The sequence below is a fragment of the Haplochromis burtoni genome, unplaced genomic scaffold (assembly GCF_018398535.1).
Source record: "Haplochromis burtoni strain Fernald_Lab_line unplaced genomic scaffold, NCSU_Asbu1 Contig_152, whole genome shotgun sequence".
NCBI lineage: Eukaryota > Metazoa > Chordata > Actinopteri > Cichliformes > Cichlidae > Haplochromis > Haplochromis burtoni.
This window is the reverse complement of record NW_024582513.1, coordinates 941,891-959,163: the sequence shown is the minus strand read 5'-3', so window position 1 is coordinate 959,163 and position 17,273 is coordinate 941,891. Positions and strand designations below refer to the sequence as shown.

General features: G+C 38.2%; 1 protein-coding gene across 2 annotated transcripts in view; it reads right to left on the bottom strand.

Moving 5' to 3' along the window:
• The window catches only part of gabrb4 (gamma-aminobutyric acid type A receptor subunit beta4), a 51,992-nt gene that overhangs the window by 28,672 nt on the left and 6,047 nt on the right, over positions 1-17,273 (bottom strand). The gene's annotated exons all lie outside the window — the stretch shown is intronic.

Sequence of the window (17,273 nt, the reverse complement as noted above, 5' to 3'; positions counted from 1 at the left end):
AGACAGTTAATCACGAGGGTAACTCAATCAACCAAATACTTCGTTTAAACAGATTTAACCTACAGTATATCTACTGAACACAGCCAAATGAAAATAAAGCGTATTTATTCGAGATGAAATTTCAAAAATGACGCTTTGTGCTCTCCAAAGATGAACAGAGCTAGATCTGAGATTGTTGTACGCACAGAAAAAGGGTAAGTCACCAATCTGTTTTGAAGAAATTTAAAAAAGGAACAACTTGCAGACTGTGGAAGGTTTGTTTTCTGTGATACAAAGGAAATATGCCAATGTATGGCTACTTGAGGACAAAGTGTGTCCATTGCAGGATTTCCCCCTGAAGCTGTTAGCAAACTATTGGCTAAAAAAGGGTATAATTCATTCATCAGTTCTCTGTGGTCCAGCTTATTATTTATTTACTCGTAGGCCTAATTTATTCAGTCGCACATTGACAGTTTTAATCAATGCCATTATTTTCATGTTCCCTTCTGATCGTGAACTGAACATTTTGAAAAATTGGCTTAAGCAAAGTCATAAGATATGTGTGCTGCTAAATACAGGATGTTTTCTTTACAAAAGGGCATCTGTTTTTGTCTCTTTTAATTGATGCCACGATATCCAATGGCATCAGCATCATCGTGCACGCATTGGTAAGTCCCGCTTTAAATGTCTGTGTAATTACATTAACCTGTGGTAATTATGTGTAGATCCTCCTCACCAATCAAGACTAATATGTCTCAAGAGAGTACGATACATGAATTAGTTCTTTATTAGTAAAGAAACTCTTAGTGTTCCTCGTGTTCTTTCTGCTGTTCTGTCCAAGCCACTAAATTACAATTTACCAAAAAAACAAACAAGAAAAACCCATCAGGAGTGAATACAACCAAGGTCATCAAAGGGTGAACAGTACAAGACATTAGCGAGATGTGTGTGAGGCATGTGTGCAGGAATCTCACTACTTCTTCATTTTAGCTGAATTGCCATCTAGAGTTTACAGTTCATTTATTTGCACATGAAATGCTGCTAGACCACAGGAACAGAGAAAGTCACATTGCGCAGGTGAGATAAAAAAAAAGAAACATCTCACCTCGAACAAAAGCGAGGAATAAAAAAAGGTCCTGCAACACGACAAACAAAAGTCAACAGAGCTGGATAACAGACTCTAAATGACAAACTCAAAAACAAGGGGGAGAAAAAATAGTATATGTAAAACAAAAACAACCTGCATAAATGTAAAGAAGGAAAACAAACTAAAGTCGTGTTAGATCAGATGAAAAAAGTGGAATCAAAAGGAAGAGTGACAGCGAGTGCTGCTGTGTGTTCAAAGACTCCGTGGAAGAAAGAAGGGCAGGAAGAGAAATAGAGAAGTTGTGTTGTGCCACTAGAGGAAAACTTCAGTAAGTTTAACTCATCAGCCAGTTGACACATACATCTACTGTACACTTGAACTGCAGAGACATGTGACCGTGCAGGAGGATGGATACATCTGTCCAAATGTGTTCCATTTATTTGTGATCACACAGAAAATCAAAAACTAAAAACACAACTACAGTTCAGATCTTTCAGTTTATACATGCATATCTTTTGACATACCTATAGCTTCACAAAACAGGAGAATGGAGTTTGACATAAGAAAACCTATTCAAGTTATTTCTAAATTGTAGACTTAACAAGACCTGGTAAAGTATACCTACAGTGTCAGTTCCTGTTTCTATTTACAATTAACAAGAGAGCCCTGAATTGTAATAATATTAAATGTTGAAAATGAAAGCATCACCACTGACATCACCATTATGCATACAGATGCCAGAACAGTTCATACAAAACAGCATTAAGGTAATTATCTGTATCGGACACCCTGAGAACGTATTATCACGATCAGTGTTGCAAAGTAACACGTTACTGTAATGACATCATATTTTTCAGGAACGCAGCAATATAATAAATTCAGTGATTACATTACAGCTACAATTATCTCATCACTTGCATTAATTCTTCAGTTATCTTAATGCTGGGTGGATAGAAAGAAAAAAAACATCCAACAAAACTTTTCTTATTCCTGCTCACTTGTGCTGCAGTCAGCTTATTTCAGGTCATGTGCCGGGAGGAGGAAAATGGTGGAGCGGTAAGGACATTGCTTTTATATTTATTGAACAAAAGGACAAACGTGAGGTAGTCCGCTAAACTACAAATTGCATCCAGGACATAAACAACTGCATCGCGCTGCCAGCACTACTTTTGCTCTGTATTTGGAAGCATCTGCACATATAGCATGCTAACACAATGTTAGCAAAGAACACAGACTGATCTTCAGCAGGTCTTCTTTGGTAAGTAATGTAATGTAATGTAATGAGTAGTATAACAAATTAAGTAACATAATACAATACTTTTAAGAAACTAAAGTAACGATCCCAACACTGATCACAATTATGGTGTATGCAACATGAAACAAAATTAGAGAATCATCTTTTTCTGTTATCGCTGTCAGTCTCTAGCATATTTACAGTGATGCTAGCTGTGCCACCATGTTGGGTACTCTGACTAAATAAAAAGTAAAATATTTCTGGAAGCCACATTTGTCAGGCTAACAGTGAAATTCTCTGTCTAGGTTGTTATTAGCAACAACCTAGACAGACAAAAGCCAGCATCGGTAATGGCATGATGTTCATCACTGTGCGTGGCATGTGTAACGTGCATATCTGTAAAGGTCTCATAAGTGCTGAAGTAGATTTCCTTCAGGGGAGACTTTGCTTGTTTCAGGAAGACAATGCCAAGCTATGTTCTGCACCTGTTATAACAGCAGTAAAAACCTCCAGGTACTGAATTGCGACGCTTCAGTGCAGAACTGATAATAATTATAACACGAAAAATTTCCCTTTCAGAGCTACAACACTGGTCTACTCTCAAATGGTCACTGAATTCAATATAAATAATTTGCATTTTATTGCATTGTTGTTATTGATGCTTTAAGAGGTGTATACGCTGTTTCACAGAGGTTGAGCCACGCTTCCATCTTGTGTTTTCCTCTAGCCCTACACTATGCACAAAATATTTTTATGTGGAAACCTTTTTTTTTTTGTGGCCAGCTGTTTGAGTTCAGAAATGAGATGGGCTTTTAAGCATGTTTCCTAGTAGTAAGGGTGAAAGCATCTCTCTCCAGATGCTGTAAATGGCTTTTTTTTTTTAAATCCTTGTTTATGTATATGAAACAATTTGATAGCTGTATCTTGCCCTTGGCCACCCTATCATGGCCTTGTCAAGGACACACCTCCCATCAATCACTGCAGGTTCAAGAAGTGAGTCACTGGGGACCTTAAGAGGAATTAAAAAAAAAAAGAGGAAAAATGCCCCGCATGCAGGATGCCTCACCAACGCCTGACCTAGGGTTTTTGTACTTTGCAGTCCACTGCGATACATTCTGGTGCAATTCTATCAGCATTTTTCTCCTTCATTTCAAAGTTGCTGAAAACAACACTTTGAATGGGAAGATGAAGTATGTCCTTTCTCCTGCATACTATCTCTCACCACCCCTGCCCCCCCTCTGCCTGCCTACATACACACCTCATTTAATTCAAATAGAAAATCTAAGCGAAGGGAAAAGGAAAAAGTGCCCAGCTTGAGCATTTTTTCCTGCGTTCCCTCTGTAATAAATCACTGGGCATTCTCTCTTCATCAGGATAGATTTCACTTGCACATGCCCCAACATCCATCCTGGGATTCTGACAACACACTTATGTTTTGCGCTGAATAGGCATTACTTTGAGACTGAATTACAATGGCCTCTGCCATCAGCCCATATGCAAAACACCCCAACATTTGACATGTCGCAGCACACAGACTAAGAGATTGTCCCGAGTGTTGCACAGTCGCCTGCTAACCTTGATAGATCTACCTGCTACCACATATTATTTAATATCTGCGTCCACCAAACTGCAGGTTGCATCCGACGTCCTGCGGGCATCAATCAGTGGTCGTGTTCTCAGAAGGTAAAGTAATAGTGTTGGAAGTGCTTTCTGTAAAGAGCCGCACACGTATGTGAGCAGCATTTAGTCTATCATCTCAAAGGACACACGGGATAGCCTCATATCAATTACACTTACATTACGCTACAGCATCTTACAAGCTGAATATAAAGCGCTGCAGCTGCTGCTCTTACTTACATGTCCCGCCTTTTATATGCAGTCAATTAGGTGTCCATTCTACTCACCACTCTTGCTGAAACCGATGTGCTGTTTCATGGCTACATTTACCACTTATCCATTACACACAAGATCAAGCTGCAACTGGGACTCATTTGAGGTCAATGGGAAATGAGATCAGTAAAACCCGAGCTGCATATGGCAGAGAGATATGGCAGGTGACCGTTCTTTGATGACATGTCCACAGGCTGGACCGCCTATAGCTCGGGATCCGGCAGTTACAGTTGCTGTCACAAACTGCCGCACAGGTAGAGAGTCTGATTCTCTCTGACGAGTGGTCCTGAAAGTCATTGATGTTTTTTAATGGTTGAGATCATTAAACTGCAAAATTCTACCGTGATCCTCTTTTATTTGAAACCATTAAAGTCTTGTGTCAAAATGACTTTATGGTAGGATGCAAGACAAAATATATGTTGTGGAGAAAACAAGAACGCAGCATTGTTATCGACTGTGGAAGCAATATGACTTCCTGCAGTCGGAAGTCTCCAATAAATATAGAAAGTTTTATCCTCTTACAGTGTTTTGGTACATGTCTATGGAACACCATTGACACTTTAAATACGAAATAGAATCGATTTGGGGTTTTCTTTTCATTCACAGAAGCAACACTTGTTGGAAACTTGAACACTCAAAAAAATTAGCCTTTATTTCTTATAATTTTAGCTGTTTAAACTTTTGGTAACTTAATAACAAAACGACAAAGAAACATTGTATCATGTAATCTGAATGTGATGTATTTCATTTCTTAGTCAAATTGCGGATCCTTTTTATTGTTGTTAAAAATATGTCTTCATGTCGTTTCATGTGTAATGATAAATAATACGTACCACCTCAGAACTGTTAATGGTAGCATCAAGCAGCAGCAGCAGCAGCTCTATAGCTGACTGATGTTCTTGCTCCAAGACAATTCCAATGTACAGTAGGAGCACATGAAAAATATTTAAATTATTATTATTATCCAACTAGCACATTCTGTTCTGCATATAATTATAGTATAAATGTGAGAAATGCTGCTCTATTTACAGACTGGAACAATTTTCCCTTTATTGTGACACAGTAAATAATCGAACGCACAGCAGTGTTAGACTATTTTTTTCACTGTTAGCAGCCCGCCTTTGACACACCTTTAAAACAGCTGCTCACAGATGGTGCATTCTGACACTGTCATAGGGACCAAGGTTAAAAGCCTTAAACTAATAATATCAATTAAATGTATTAAATAAAAAATTGCATTGATGGCATTTGATGTTTGTGTCTGTAACACAATACTGTATTTTAAACTAAAAATCACATATTGGTTTTCAACACCAAATTCTTTTTGTGCTACTTTTATTTGGTTTTGTTTTACTTCATTTTTGTTTTTTTAATGCTCATAACCACCATAAAACATAAAATGCCCCACGACCGCAGAGAATTCCCCAGAGATTTAGTCACCTCTGTAATGGTTTCAGATTTATTCCCAGTGGAGCTGCTGTGACATTCCAGTCCCCGGACAGGGTGTCCTTTATTGTCCTTTCTCCCTAAAAGGTACACGGTTGAACTTTAATTAATCCATCTGTTACAGAAAAATTCTCCATCCCGTGAACCATGTGAACCTTTAAAGTCGTGGAGAGAAAAAAAATAACAGAAGAGATCACCACTTGCAATTTCCACTAGTCACATGTATTTCTAAAATCTGCAGGGCTGTCTACACCGAGACAACACTTCATAAATTACCCCTGCACAGCACCTTCTGTTAGACATTTACAGGCTCTCTTTGCAGGCTCATTTCTTTGTCATCCTGCTTATGCACATCTACAGTATGCTCACTGAAATTCATTTTCTCCCTGCTGCACTACCAACAAAATACCATTTAAGACACACTAAGCCACTATCACTGTTTATTACACCAGACAAGGACAAAGTAAGGTAGGAGAGTAGCTTAGTAAAGCATCACTGAACTGTTTTTGTGCTGATAATCTAAATTATTTCCCATGTTCAGTATAGGAACGACAGAAAGACAATGTAAACGCTGACCTAATCAAGATCCACTGAAAAAAGCTGAATATTGTGAAACAGCCTCATAAACTATGGTATATGCAAAATACCACTTCAAGAGTATATAAAATATGCTTAAGAGTACATTATAGATATATATATATATATCTATATATATATAGATATATATATATATAGCCTTCATGAGAAACTGAACACTCTACATTTCTAAGAACAATGACTGGCTTTGAATCACAGCCTACCTCAATTTTATATTTGTATGGCGCCAAATCACAACAACACTTCCCATATGGAGAAGATATATATAATCTTATAAAGTTTGTATCTGTCTTGTGTGAAACTTGTATGAAAAGCATACAAGAGTGAAAACAGAGATAAGATCCCTTGAAAAATTATATAAATGAAACTTGTATGTTTTGGATACTTACTAAAACTATATATAAAAGTAATGAGAAAGTGGCCACTTTCTTGAGTAAATCATATAAGCCTTATATCAGCGGTCTCCAACCCCCGGGCCACGGACCGGAGTAGTTTGGTACCGGGCCGCGAGAGTTGAGGCTCGGGTGTGAAATGTATGGTTTTCAGGGTTTTTAGTGTTATTTTGTTATCGTTTTTATCATTAACTCAGTTTTCCTTGGTCTTTTCACGTGTGTTATGAATAAATCTTATTTTTCTTCTGTACCGGTACTAGTTTTATTTTGTTGGATTTATCCACGACACCTTAAAAGCCGGTCCGTGAAAATATTGTCAGGCATAAACTGGTACGTGGCACAAAAAAGGTTGGGGACCGCCGCCTTATATGATTCACTATATGAAGTAGACCACATCTTATGCAAGTCTTTTATAAGTTTTTCCTATTTCTTTTCCATATGGGTTGCTTCAAGGCACTTAATTGTCTATTTTGCTTTTGTTTTTTGCTACTCTATACCAGTGCTGTGCTAAAATCATGCTGCCAAAACAATTTGGTCAAATAATAATGATTGCTAATACTACTACTACTACTAATAATAATAATATTAAAAATAACGAATTATTGACTGAAATATTTTTGAAAACTGGGTCCAGTGTGGAATTGGCACATCTTCCCTGTGCACATGTAGGTTCTCTCCCGATACTCTGTCTCTGTCTTCCCACTGTCCAAATACATTAGGTTAATTGGTTAAACTTGCCATAGGTTTAAATGTCAGTGCAAGAATAGTAGCCTGTCTCTGCACTAGCCTTGGACTGGTGACAAGTTCAGAGTGCACCTGACTTCTTAGCCTGTGACTGCTGCAACAGGCTTCAGTGTCTCCCAACAACCCTAATGGGTAGATGGACAGATACACCTGTTTTGTTTTTTTCAAACCTTCCTAACTATTCAAATGCTCCTTATTTCTGTGTTTGTTGCATGATGAAGGCAGGAAGATGAAATGTGCATTTTAATCAAATAAAGACGTTCAAAGTCTTTGCTGAGTGGTTTCCCATTAAATTCCCATGTAGCGTAACTTACCGTTTTATGCAACCACATTAAACACTGTGGAAAGCACTTTCACTGATAGCTTCCCCCATTTAATGATGTTTATAAAGATTTCTATTTGTAACCATTTGAACCTATTAATTAAAAGAACGTTTAGGTAGGTAGAGGATTGGTTCTTTGTTTCTTTAGTCTACTCTGATATGATGAAGTATTGTCTACATTGGTTGGTCATCTAAAAATACATTCGCTCCATGATTACAAGCTCATCTCAAAGTCACTATTTGAAAAATGCTTGCCTCAGAACACCCCCTGGACATCTGCTGACTATATTTAGTGGCCAGGCTTTCAACTTCACTCAGTGCTCTTCGTGATCAACACTTGAACTTGAACACCCTTTTTGCCAACCCTTAAAAAAAACATTTGCCCACCAGACCATATTTAACCATGTATATCCATAAAATCTGAAGTGCTGGATTGAGTAAATGCACTTTTTTGTCATCTAGAGATGTCCCACACTTGGTCACGGCTCTGCGGGAAGAATGACATCTTTACAGCATTTGTGATATGTCACCTGTCATGGTGTGTTAATGGTGGAAGCTGAGATCATAAAACCCATTCCTGTGATGATGACAGCTTGATTTGAAATGTGTCCTCCAGAAGGACGAATGTGTGAATGAGCTGAGCTTGGCCCTCTTATCGTCTCCAACTGACTGGACGTTTGTTTGTTTTTCCATTTGTTAGCTTGTTCACACTGATAGCAAGACAGGGAATTGTTTTCGCCAGAATGAAACTGTCAGATCACCATGCCCTTTTTCCTGACTGAAAGTACAAACCATTCTTAGCACAGTGCATGACCTCTGCTAGGTCTCTTACTGGAACATATGGTGATCTGTCGAGTATTATTGATAAGTATTCTTTTCACAAAAGGTTAATGAACAAAGAGACAAAATGGCTGTGTAAGTAGGAGGGGGATAAATGAAGGATCCGTCTGCAGAAACAGCAACTTTGTTACAACTGTAAAAATGCCGTAACACCTATAGGTGGCGGTATCATTACCAAAATGTATCTCTCTATATTATTTCCATTGTTTGAATTCTGATTAAACGAGGAGGATAAGCTTCTCCTGAGAGCTGGAATACAGTATTTGAGTCACAGTGGTCAAAATGGTAAATTTCATGTTTTTTTTAGAGTCACACTGTGGTTGCATACTGCAATGAAAAAACAAAAGTGCAAATTTCAAACTATCTTTAAATGCATCACTTAAAAATTACAGTGGATGAAGAGCTTTGGTGGACAGTCTCAAACCATGCTGCCTTTGCTGTCTGGGCTCAAACTATGTTGAGATTATGGTGGGGTAATGTGGCCCAAAATGCATCCATCCATCAAAGATTGTTGCTATTTTAAGTGTTCTAGTTTGTTTTTACATTTTTTGCTTATACGACTTATAAAAAAGGGTAAAGCTTCTGTGCAGGGGAAGTACCAAAACCAATGCTCACTACAATACTCTGAAAATGTACATGTTTTTTTAGTACTGTAGGCAATCCAGACATGTAAGAAAAAGAATGCACATGAGCAAAAACACTATGCACTGCACAGCACATATTACACATGGAAAATAGCGACTAGCGTACTTCGATCTAGACTTTTAAAAAAAGGCCAAAAGGGGTTATAACTGATATGCAAAAGGCTATATGCAAATGATGCCATCATGCTTTTCACATCTTTGAATTTAGAAAAACATCTAAGAGATGAAATCCAGACCTGTTAAAGTAATTCAAAGTAAATGATTTTCAATTCAGCCACATCATCCAAACTACTAAATATCCTTATGTTATTCTGAAATACACACTTTTCAACTGGTATTGGTACGAACTACTAAGTTTCTGGTACAGCTACATCCCCATACCATGGGACAAAAAAATCAACATTGCAGTACATTGTCTTGTGATACAATAATTAATACCCAGGAACCAAATATCAGGACAGACTCCCCCAAGTTAGCCTAACCAGAGTCTCTATTCATGACTATTGTAGAGCCTTCAGTATTATTGTGGGGTCGTAAAATATAAAGCACATTGAGGCGACTGTTGTTGTGACTTGGCCACTATGGATAATCTGATATCGCCGTGTTGGTGTTGTTCCCACATCATCATGAAAATGTTGTTCCAGGTTCAACATTGAAAGTGACCAATCACATTCTTGTGGCGTTATTGTTTTGCGCACCAAGCCATTCGTGCATTTATGAAATTCCAGTGTTGCAAAGAAAATATCAAATCGACTTACCGTTACAGTTTTTTGTTTTACGGCGGTTTTTCCCGAAGTCGCAAAAGTATGACGTCACAACATTCTGATTGGTCACTTGCAATGTTGAACCTGGAACAACATTTTCATGATGATGTGGGAACAACACCAACACGACGATATCAGATCGTGCTGGCCACTATATACACTGAATCAAACTGAATTGAAATGGACTCCTTGTTGAGTCCTTTGTTTTGTTTTTATTTTTTAGATAAATCAGGGCAAAGTAAATGATGTTAAATAACTTGCAATAAAGAAAGAAAAAAAAATCACAGTATATAAAATGGTGGCAGAAAAATCGGGCAGGTAATAATACTGTCACATTTTTAAACTGCATGATAAGCATATACACAGACAGACACACTTTCCTTGTATCACAATATTGTCACCAACATGATAGCACGATATCATGACTTGCTTAAAAAATGTTTTCTTGCTGTTGCTAGAAAATACAGTCACTACAAGGTACCACCAAACAGTATTATAAACTTATTATGTGACTGATTATGAGGTCTGTTAAGAAACAGTTTGGGTAATTCATATACTACTTTTTTTTTTAGGGACTATCACTTTTATGAAAACCTACATAATAAATGATGAAGTCATTGTGTAACACGTTAAAGCCATGTGTCAGAGAAGCCGTGATTCAAAGTGTGGCCTGTGGTGCATGACTACCAAGGTTGGCTGTGTTATCCAAGATAAGCAGCATTTGTAGTCAAGTTTTATTGAAGTGTCGGACAACTTGACAGAGAAAAAAATTATTTAATGCGGAGACATGCAAGTTCTCGAGCACACTTGAGTGTCTTTGTGTGCATGCATGCAAGGCTACGTAAATGAGAGAAGGGTGAGATAAAAGGGTGAGACGGAAGAAGAAAGGCAAAAGAGATGAACAAACAATGGTTTTCAAACTGCAGATAAACTGAATTTCTGTAACTTCTTTGATTTATCACCTGTTTATCGGCATACAATGTTGCAACATACAACAGGCTACACTGGCGAAGGGTCAGGCTAATGTTGGGATAAACTGTATAATAAATTGTAGCAGCTGTAAACAGTCTTCTTTCTTTCATAAAGGTGGAGTGGGTACACTATCTGGAACACTTTTTAAATCTGGCTTCTTGAATATCTCCTCATGGTCTCCTATCCATTCTGTGAGGCATTGGTATCTTTTTTTAAAAAGCAACCATTCGAATGGCTAAAATTGTGTATGCGTAAAGGCAGGAATGCGCATTCTTTTCGTCAGTTTTATAAAGCCATGCATACACATGACCCTCTTTTATAAATCTCAGCTGTTGAGTAATTGTACGCACAAGCAGAAGCCTGATTGATTTAGCCATAAGGGGATGCAGACACTCCCTTAATTAATCGTTTACATATAAAATCAACAAGGAAGATGTGCAATTTTGCAGAATTTGTAACAGCGACAAATTAGACAAAGAAATGAAATCACAAACAGGAAAAAGGTGTATACTTGATCTTTAATGAAAGTAATATGCCAGACTGATCTATATAGCGCCTGCCTGTCAGCAACAGGGGGCGATCTAGCTCATGCACTGAATAGCGGAAAGGCGTTGTGGGGGCAAGGGATCATTGTGAGTGCGAGGGGCAAAAAACTGGAATATATTAACATGCTGAGCATCGCAATGAAATCACAGAAGGAAAGATAATGTTTGTGAGAATAACATTTCTACAAGATGAGCTAAAATCAGGCAGTAATGAAGAGCTGCATTCATTTTGCTGTAACGAAACCTCAGAGAGTTCAAAGCCCTGAAGATGGATACAGACGTTTCTCAGTTTCGGCTTGACAGAAAGCTTTACAGCCCCTGCACTAGCTGTTTGCTAATTCACTACCTAGCTAAAGTTAGTTACATTACTTGGCATTCATTTGCTTTGGTCAAACTTGTCTTTTAAAATTAGAGTCTTAGCTTACAAAGAAAGCTGTTGAGTTGTTTTCTAAAAGAAAATCTTAGATGCAGAGAAAAAACTAGGGCTTCAGTCACATGGGCCTAAAGACCAGTCAGTGATAATCTGGCAACCACTGGTGGGAAGGGAAGAAGGTGTGTTCCCAAGTTGGTTGGCAAGTGGCTGATGGCAATTGCTGTAAAATTGATTGCTAAAGCTCCCATCATGAATACCTAGAAATTGGTTGGTGGCCCCCTGTCAATCACGGGTCATTAGGAAAAAAATGTTGACTGCTGAGTGCTTGGTAGAGGTTACCAGTAGTAGTGAAGTGATATCAGTCACAAAGTGGTATATAGTGCATCACAGAAAACAGAGATCTAATTGCTTTGGTCACTAGCAGATTGCCTGCAGTTTGTAAGGAAGTCCTCACTTGTCTGTAAACTCTCAAGGCAGTAGTGAAACTAACTGTGAAATGTGAAAACCGGAAACAGAGAAATGTTTTGTCTGCAGCAGCAAGGCAGACATATCACACAAGTCTAGTAGGGACCAAAGCAATTACAGAGACATTTTTGATGCAGAACACTTGTGACTGGTGGTTGCCAGAAAGTCATCAGCCATTCTCTAGGTCTTTTTGACTGGACCTTGAACATGTCATTGATAAGACTTCTATCCAAAACAGACCAAACCATCACCTTCATAGCAATCGGCATACACATTAGAGCAATTCTTCACAATAAAATCATGTTGTCTAAAAGGACAACTAAAGAGAAGAAGTTCTGGAGATCAAAATGTGTACATGAAAAGGCTGCAATAAGGAAGTGGTCTATTGCTGTCTTAACATTGTTGCAGCCAGCAGAAAGTGATTGGAGGATTCAATGGTCTTCTGCTTGACAGGTAGCTCTGCTCGCTAACTCGCTACCTAGTTTGCTAATTCAGTCAACTGGGTGATATATTCAATACATTCAAAATGGTAACCAGCACAGGTCTCAGTATAGATGATGATAACCAAAATTAATCTTCATCACTGTGACCTTTTAAGTCTAATGTCTGACAACAGTCATGGTACCAGATACATTGTTGTCGGACTGGTGCTGCCACCGCTGGCAAAATGTGAGAGATGTCGAGCAGAGAGTGCAGAGAGAGTCTGGCACCTCCCGGGCTCTTTCAGATAGAAATTTGACACTTGTCATTAGATGCAAGAGAGGTGTAACCATTCTGGACCATATTTGCATCCATATTGCACCCACAAGATTTTTGCATAGTACATTATGCACAGTATAAATTGAATGTTCTCATACTCAGATATTTTACACACCGTAGCATGAATGTCTGTTCTTAGACATGCTGACCTTTGTTTTTAAAATTATGTCTACAGCTTATGATAATAATCTTTCAGGTATACTGAATGTAAAGCAGTCAGTTCTGTAAGTGCTCTGGGCCCTATTTATACTTCATTTCTTTGTGAACCTGGTAGTATTGTGGGGTCAACTGTAGGAAAAAACAATCTCAAAACTCGCCAGAGTACTTTACCATGTGCAAAAATACCTTGCGCCCAAAAAGTATCTTGAGACCAGTGGTCTTCTTGATAGCTGCAATTTTCTACAATGAACCTTTACCAGTTACAAGTCCACTGTGATTATTTACTAGGTACCTGATCTATTGCCTTTTTTCAGGCATGACACAGACTCTTTGGCTCTTCAGCACCTGCCCCAGGTTTCCAAGGGGCTTTGCCATTGTAACCTATATAATCAAAATGCTGTCAAGGTGCAGAGGCGCATGAGGAATACCTTGCAGCAGAGCTTCCCGTGTTCACTGAAAAATGGGGCTTACTGTCAAAAACACTTGGTCAAGAGCAGCCGACCATGTGCCATGGAGAGTCAACTGTCTGTTTTCCCCAGCAGGTGATCTTACTGATGAGTTACTTCACTCCACTGGCTCAGAGTTCCAGTCTGCGAGATTACTCTTTGATTCGCTTGATAACATGCGGCCAGTTTCAAGAGTGTTGGCATTCTGTAGCATACGATTGGCATGTGTTGAGTGGTTGCACCCGAACAAAACCTGCAATGATAAAATATTGCTAGCTTAAGGAAGCATATCTGTCTACAGAATGCTTTGCCAGTGAGGCTGCTTTGGAGCCATTTTGGTTCTCCTTCTTGTGTAGATTTTGATGTTACAAGCTACTAGGGCTGGGCCATATTATACCGTTCACGGTAATACCGGTATAATGTTAGGCAACGATAGGAAAATGAAATATCGCGATAGAATGGGAGTAAAACGCGCATGCGCAGTGCCTTTGTTTTCATACGCACATGGCCGATTGTTGAGTGAAACAGATGAACCAGAATTGGTTTGTAAAAATGGTGCAACTTCGTGATGTGGAACTGGTTTGGTGTTTGTCCGTCAGATACACAACAAAGCACATTTTTTTGCAGAACATGCAAGCGGCCGTCGTTATTGTCGTATTTGTCGGACTAAGATGCTCTTAAATCTGGGAGTAATCTGGGTCCTAAACTCCGTATGCTTCAGGTCAAACAACACTGCAGCATCACTTAGAGTTAAAAACTGTCTAAATTCTTTCATCTTTAATAAAACGATCAGCATTGCTGCTTTACCAGGTGTAACTATAAAGTTTAACTTCCAGGCATCCATGAAAACAAAAGTTATTACATTTAACGGAGTTAGAAGTTAGCAGGAAGCTAGCGGAAGTTAGCTCGCTAGTTTCGCTAGTTACCTAAGCATGATATTGCATGTTCTGACTGAGAGATTTCTGAAAAAAATCAAACGTACAGCTCTGCTATCACTTCCAACATAAATGAAGACAGGAAACTAAACAGCAGTGACGTTTGTAGGGTTACTGAAGTTGGGCTAGCTGGTATATAATGATGTGCTACGTGATCGCTAGCGACACAGCTATGTTAGCATAACATAAACAGTGAAGCTGGAGGACGAACACTAACACTTTTCCACTTATAAAAGTTAACGTGAAGGTTTTCATGGTTAGAGACAAATGCAATCGCATGGCAGGATGCTGTAAACGGACCAAACTTCAGTCAGGAGAACAACTGAGATAATCCATCCACAATACGAGGTTAGTCATTAATATACTGCAACAACATGGGAATAGAGCAGCTGCAGAGAATTCAACATTAATGAATCAATGGTACAGAAGTGGAGGAAGCAAGAAGAATGAGTTTAATAAAGTTTGATTTATCTGACTGCTTTGTTTCGCTTAATGTGCCTTATAATCCCGTGCACCTTATGGTCCGAAAAATACGTACTGCACACTGCAGTTTAATGTTGCAAAGCACCTCTTTTTAACTTCAGTGGATATTATACATGGTTATGCTCAGGATATGTCAGCCCATTTCTACTGGAAATGCCTTTTGGTTAAACTTTCAGCAAGGAATTTGCATTTGCACTGTTACATTTTTATAAAGCTTTAATGTACATAAAAACCAGCTTCTTGTTTAAGTGAAAATAAATGGAAGGTTGTCTTTTTGCGCTAGTAATGTTGTGGAGCTGTATTTTGTCTCGCATCAATTATATCGTCGGTTATATCGTTATCGCAAATTTTCAAATATATATCGTGATAAATATTTTTGGCCATATCGCCCTGCTCTACAAGCTACTCTGAAAGAGTGAAAACATAGACGCTAGATGCACTGTTACCTGAGAAAGACTTAAGACTCTCAAAGATCAACTGATCACTCATAATAACATGTACTAGACAAAGAAATTAGTATCTGTATATTAAGATGAAGTCTGGTGCTGCAGTTAAAAAAAAATGCAAATCATTTTAGGTAATTGTAACAATTGCAAGTCTTCAACAAGCTTAACCGGCTTATGGATTTGAAAAATAAATGCATGTGCATCCACAGCCCCTGCTCCTCTCGACAGAGTACTAAATCATTTATCAGATTTGTCAAATGGGATGGTTGTGGAACAGTAGACGAGTGTAAATGTTACATGTTCTGGATCTGATTCTTGTACCTGTGGTTAAATATGAAAGTGGAAAAAATATTCAATTTCCAATATTTCTTTATTTCATTATGAATAGAAGAAAAGATTTCTTTTAAACCCCCTCATTCTTATGATAACATACATCTCTTTCAAATGTAATAACCCAAAACATATATAGTCAACCAAAGCCCTCCATGACTATTTCTAGTATTTTTGCACTTACCTTGAATTTCCCAACAAATATTTCTATGAAATCAAAGACAGGGACTACCCCAACAGAAGGTGCATCATCATCACTGAATCATGATAAAGACCAACCAGTTTTAGAAGATATCATTAAACACATGACCAACACCACTGTGCTCCAATAACTAATAAAGCTTTACTGCTGCAGTGGTTGCTCTTACTCCCTACAATGTCTGTGAACTTTTAAAATCTATAGTCTCATTAGTGTGTCCTATTTTCCATTTAGTATGTGTTCAAGCTTTGATTCTCTTTGCAGATTTACTAGTATCCCGAAATTGGGCATATTCCCAAAATCCACTATTTTCCGATTAATTGTAAGACACTGTCATACATCACTGTGAGTCATCTGCCTTACATGAACAACACACCTAAACAAGTCCACACAACACTTTTCAGTATGCTGGAAAGTTCTCATGGAATGAGTACATTTTAAGAAAAGCATTTGAATGCACCATTTGCTGCTTAGTTCAAGCTAGTTAGAATCATTTAATGTCATTAAAACTATGTTTCATCCTTATTTCGTTATAATTCAACATTAAGTGGGAAAAGATAGACCTCATCAGCATCAATGCAGCAAATAAGCAAGTACTGATGGCAGACGCTGTGAAATGCAGCTGAGCAGCGACACGATCAACCAACCGTCCATTTTTTGGTAACTTGTGAGTGTTTTGTTTTTTTAATACAAGACACAGATTTCCGTACAATCAGGTCCTGGATTGAGTAGCAGCAATTGCATTGGTATGAAAACCCAACTGATTCAAAAAGAGCAAATGTGTTTAAAAAAATATTGCTGTGCTTAAAAAATGATTCTTTCTTTACCAGGTCTGCAATGCGCTGGCTGAATTTAAATCAATGTAATGCATCATTCAGAATTGCGATCGAAAAATCAGCACTGTTACCATGGGCGGTTTGTTAGGCGGTTACAACCGAGGACTACAATCCAAAGAGAAGACACGCACACCCTTTTTGCAAGAGATCACTAATCAAACTGTTTTTTCTGCAAAATTGAAAAACAGTAATAGTAATTCAACCAATATCATGATAGTATAGAAGTAATTTGGGACTGTTGAGCTATTATCTTTAATTCCAGTCGGTTCACAGATCAATGGGAAGAGGAGAGCACTGTTCAAATGGAATGACTGCAGAGTGGACTTTCCATTTAAATAAACGATCTGAATAATATCACGCATCATCGTCCTGTTTCTGACCACTCA